A 5,560-nucleotide genomic window follows, 5' to 3' on the forward strand; every position below is an offset into this window, starting at 1 on the left:
CTGCTTGATTTTAGATTTGCTTTCAAATCCTCACACTTTCATATGAAGCACTAAATGGGCTCCAGACTCTTTATCTCAGCTTCCTGTCAAACACACTGCTGCTCACACCGAGGCTCAGTTTACTCCTCCAGCCTGGCTTAACCTGCTGTCTGTTAAAAACAGTCCCACACTCCTCTGTTTAATCCTTCTGATCAGACTCTTTGATTTTGTATTGTTTTTACCTGAAGTTGTGTTTTTGACATGGTTCTGTCTGTGAAATAAAGCTCACACACACACTGCTACAGTCCTTCATACACTTAGAAACGAAGCTGCTCCTTTCCTCAGTGCTGACACATAAAGAAGAGTTGCTTTTATATCCAACACGTCTCTGTTCCAGAAAACAGCTTCAGCAGCCTCTGAGTCTGAACTTGGAGTTGGTTATAAGCCACAGGCCTGTGTGCACAGCAATGAGGAAATATAATGCAGTAAGTGAAACATGGATGTGTGGAACAGATTATCCCAAAGGTTGATTCTGTTCATCTGGACGTTCTCAGTGAAACATTTCGTCTCTCGGTCAGGTGACTCCTTTAGTCTCAGCTGACTGCAGGTTTCCAAACCTTTGTCACTGGATCACTCACTTCATCTCCAACGTGTCCCTGACTCAGACAGCTGGAGCCGTTACAGCAAAATCATTGATCATCGTTTTTAGAACATTAGCTGGTGTTGGTGGGCAGGCTAGCAGTGCTAATTGTTAGCACTAGTTCTGCTGCTCTCCCTTTGTCTCTGTTATTGTTGGTCTTTAGTGAACAATAGAAAGTGTCTTCATGAGACTGTTGCCTAATGTTCAAATGTAGATAACACCACCTGCACCAACCTGTTACACAGCACAACCCTCTGGTGTAGCTTTGGCTGGAGCACATATTGGCAGCTCCAGTGACATCACCACTCCATGGTGACATCATCTCTACAGACTGTGGCTGTTACATATCCTCACCTGGTAATAATAAGACTGTCCTCAGCTGCACACAGCTCCAAGATGAACAAACTGAAGTAAATACAAATTAGAGTTACGATAGATTGAAATCTTGTAATCAGAGCTAATTCTTAGTGAAACTCTCACAACATCATATCATGATCCTGGGTTAGTGTCTCGGTCTCAGATCACAACATCAGCACAGGCTTGGCTTGGGTGAGGTATTGAGTGGTTCTTGTCCATGACAGCTGCAGGTACAGTGCCATCAGCCATGCTGCACCACATGTCTGCCCAGGAACATTAGTGTGGCTGAGTCTCATGTAAACATTGTGCTAAAGTGGTGGGAAAGTGGCTGCAAGCTGGCTGCACTGTGTCCAATACTCTCAGTATGATATCCACAAACCTCTGAGTGTCACAGAGTGGGCCTGTGCTCAGCTCACTGTGCCCCATTCAATTCTACTTGCATAGTTTTACAAGTAAAATTAAATATACAAGTTGCTCAATGATAAGTTATTGTAGTAACAACTAAGTCCATGGTTATTATTTGTTAATAGTAGCTTAAAGCTTCTGCACCAATCATGGAGCACCAGGTTTAGAGCATGTGGATCTACAAAAGTAAGTCCCAGTAAGATGGGCTGAGCCTTACATACTAGAAGAAACATGTCATTCCCAGCAGAGGAAGCGCCCTTTAAAGCAGGATCTCACTTTCAACCTAAAGAACTTGCTATGAGCATGCAGTGCATTCATGGTTATTATTCATACGATTGTGGGGAGCTAATAAAGTGCAACTATCACATTACATTTTATTATTAAATTGTTGTTAACAATCCCTTCACTTCTGCTTATCTAATTCATGGTTGCAGGATGGCTGACAGCTTCCATTAGGCAGGAGGTAATGTCCATTCTGGCCACAGTGCAACCCACAATGTGTAACTGACACTATTATAATGCATTATGTCACATTGTTACATCTTTTTTAATAAATGATGACAGTCAGCTGAATTTGCTGCCCCCTTGGTGGAGGACATCAGGATCAGCAGCTGCTGCTCCATCACAAACACCACAGAAGAAGAACAACACTGGATCAGATTATCTGGACGTGTTTGACAGGGACAGTGTTCATGTTCATGGACATCAGGACAAAAACAGACGATGGAAACCTGCCAGATTTGAGCTAAACTGCTCGTTAATGAAGGCCGCATTTGAAGGCCGATGACGTCACAGCCAGGCGACGAAGGCTGTCCCGATTCCTCGAGTCCTTCAAATGCGTCCTTCATTTCCCCGAATTTGAAGGATGGGTCGGGTGTGTCCTTCGTGGCCCACCATATCCCAGAATTCATAGCGCGACCCAGCCAAATTTCAGCTGCCAACAATGGCGGCCGCTACTAAGTTTTAAAATTAGTCTTATTAATCTTTCTGGGCCACAAAATAAACTTTTAACATATATTAAGGGGAGAAAGTAGCTGTGTAAACTTCAAATATCTGCTGGGTTTATCAAGACATTGCATATTTGCAAAAGTGCGCCGACGTTTTCAGAGACGTCTGTTACCTACCAGCTCGATAGCAAGCCGGGGGGTTCAGTGGTCACTCCAGCCGGCGAGAGCAGCGGACTCCCGGCTTCATCGTTTTCAGACCCCGCTCTTTGGCTACTCAGGTTAAACATGATATATAAGTCAGAGGGCCCGGTGGCGCCAGTGTCCGGCAGCCTCTGTCAGTGCGCCCCAGGGCGGCTGTGGCTACACCGTAGCTGCCATCACCAGTGTGTGGATGTGTGTGTGGATGGGTGGATGACTGGATGTGTAAAGCGCTTTGGGGTCCTTAGGACCAAGTAAAGCGCTGTACAGGCCATTTGGAGTTTTCACACAAAATGACCATCAGATTTATTGAATGTGCCTATTTTGTTCTCACCACTGTGTGTATGTTGGATCAAGCACACAGTGGGGCGTATGTTTGTATCTTGAAACACTGGGGGCCAAGCTCAGCCCTGACTGGAGTTTCACTGGATAACAACACCTCTTAAAATGTATTTATTGTAAGTAATATAAATATAAAACATTCAACCCAAAGCTGAACAGAACCATCTGAGTTCCTGTTTGTTAGTATTTGTATTATTTTGATATTATTGAGCCATGATGGCACCTTTGAAACTCTGCGTCTGCTCTTCTTCTGCTCTGCTCCATCCAGATCTTTGCATCACCTTCTTTTACACACTGACTCCATCAGGTTACAGAGAGCTAAGTGATGAATGACTGTTTCATGCCACAGACTGCAGATCAGTCAGTGTTCTGATGGCGCTGATCTTTCCACCCAATGACATCTGTCATCACGGTCACATGACTTCTCCTTGTGTAAATTAATGTGTTCTATTTAGTTCTGTAGTATTTTATTTTTAGAGTACATCTGCGTTTTATTCATTTCACACAAACTGTTGATGTAATGTCATCAGATTTCCACTAGATGTCAGCAGTTATCAGTGGACAGAGTACATCAACCTCTCTGAATACACAAACATACATGTGCGCTTAAATGAGCTCACATTATTGATCTGGACTGATGGATCGCCTTTGCTTTTATAGTCAGTGTTACCATGGAAACGACACTAACACACTATCTAAACATACAGTGGATTTATTTGACTTCATGGAAACAATAACCTGACATCTTTGATCATCAGTTTCAGAGCGTCGCCTGTAACCATGGTGACAGTGATGGGCAGACGCATCGTGAGCACGTGACTGCTGTCAACACACACACATGGACAAGTGTATAAAGGTCTGTACCCCTGTGTCCTGCTGCTCTGAGCGCTCACTAACCCAAGAGGAAGAAGCACAGCTCTGAGCAGCGTCACTGCTGAGAACATGTGCAGGAAAGCTTTGCTGGCTTTGATTCTTCTCTGCCTGTTTACAACTTCTGTAGGTGAGTGTTTGCATGAGAAAGATGGAAATCATGTGTTTTGTCTAATGTTGTAGGAAAAGGAAAACAGCGTTTTCTTCACTTCTGCGACCAAAAATCTGCTGTTTTCTTTTCTATTCTACGTGTTGATTTTTGCATTTCTGTGAAGATTCAGACAGAAGATTATTATCTTTTACATGTCCAGTGTTTTTATTACCGTGTGCTCGAATATCAGATTTGGAAGGACCGCTTGATTGTTTTGTGCAAGTGTTTGAAGTCTCTGTGCTGAATGACTGACACTGATTCAAGTGCATGAGAAGAAAAAGCAGTGATTCTAGGCTCTTGTATTTCTAGGTGCTGACAGATTCATGTTTAAGCATTGCCTGAGATTTCAGTGTGCAGAAAAAGGACATGAAAATGAGTGGAAGGAACATTTTTATATACAATATTTGATACTTAAAGACACATTTTGACAGCAGTGGCGTTTCCACACCAGATTTACCAGGGTGGGCTCTGGGTGTTTTTTCATGGGGGCACAGAACCAAAACAAGAGGCAACATTGAACTGTTTTTTTTTTATTGATTAGCATTCAAATATCTCAGTGAAAACAGAACAAAGATCTACCACAAAGCAAGAAAGCATGAGACAAGGCTAATCAAAAGGTATTGGCTGAAGCATTTGCTTATTACGCCAACCCTTTTCCTGTTTCATCTATGAAGTGAATTTATTGGGAGCACAAACAAAGTGAACGAACATTTAACAATCAAACAGGAGATTTCACACCCTGCACATCTTTAAAAAGCACTGACTGACATCACTGTGGACCGAAACGCCTGCACGCATGGCAACAGGCAGAGTCCATAGTTACAGAGAAGTTGAGGAGGACTTTCCTACCAGCTGGGCTGGAAGCTGCGCCTCCTGTCCCCCATTCATGTGGTGAGGATCGTCCTCACACTGGGGGGTCGTCCTCCCTCCTGCTGATGTCTGAAAGAGACGAACGTGGAGGAAACATGAGGCTGTAACTGAGAACTACAGTAACTTATTACTTTATCTTTTCATTAGTGTTAATGATACTGTGTGGAGTGTAATCACAGGGCAGTGTGAGACACACAGGTCTGTGTGTCTCACACTGCCCGTGTCCTCCTCTCTGTAGTTCCCTCACGCTCTCCATCTTTGCTATCAGGGAACAAATGTCTGCTTTTCTTTAATGTCAGCTGATGTTGTTCCAGCTGTGACGCTGAGCTCCTGTCTCAGCTCCATTTTTCATGCACGGTTAAAGGATGAGGTCTGTCTCTGAGCCTGTGCGGATTTGTTCAATGTTAAAGCCATGACGCTGGGTTTCACTGTGACGTCGGCAAACCGTACCGCTTACCTTCGTCTCTTCACCTGTTTCCACGTTAGTCGGCTTTAACTATGCGCGCTTCTTTCTGAGCGCGAATGTGCTGAGAGAGCGAGTGTGCAGCGCCCTAACGAGTCCGTGATAAACACAAACTAGAACACTAGTTCCAGTCCCAGCGCTAAATTAATTCTTCATCGTCTCTTCAGGCTTCACGGTACGGCGGGACAGTGAGCCGTGATTGTGAGCCGCGGTGGAGACACCCGCCTCTCGTCCGCCGCATAAGTTTTCTTGCGCGTCTACACTCTGCTTTACGGCAGCGCCTTTTCTCCTGTGCTGATCACAAACATGGACGCGCGCTCACGTATAAAACATACGGG

At 44.3% G+C, this 5,560-nt stretch overlaps 1 long non-coding RNA gene across 1 annotated transcript; it reads right to left on the bottom strand.

The window, feature by feature from the left end:
• Positions 1-4,409: 4,409 nt before the first annotated feature.
• LOC309713857 lies at positions 4,410-5,560 on the bottom strand. Its single transcript, XR_014278711.1, has 2 exons — positions 5,217-5,560; positions 4,410-4,828 (listed from the first exon to the last, which is right to left on the bottom strand). It is a non-coding gene; the product is annotated as an uncharacterized lncRNA (long non-coding RNA).

This window comes from Aulonocara stuartgranti (assembly GCF_965226115.1).
Source record: "Aulonocara stuartgranti genome assembly, chromosome: 9".
Classification (NCBI taxonomy): domain Eukaryota; kingdom Metazoa; phylum Chordata; class Actinopteri; order Cichliformes; family Cichlidae; genus Aulonocara; species Aulonocara stuartgranti.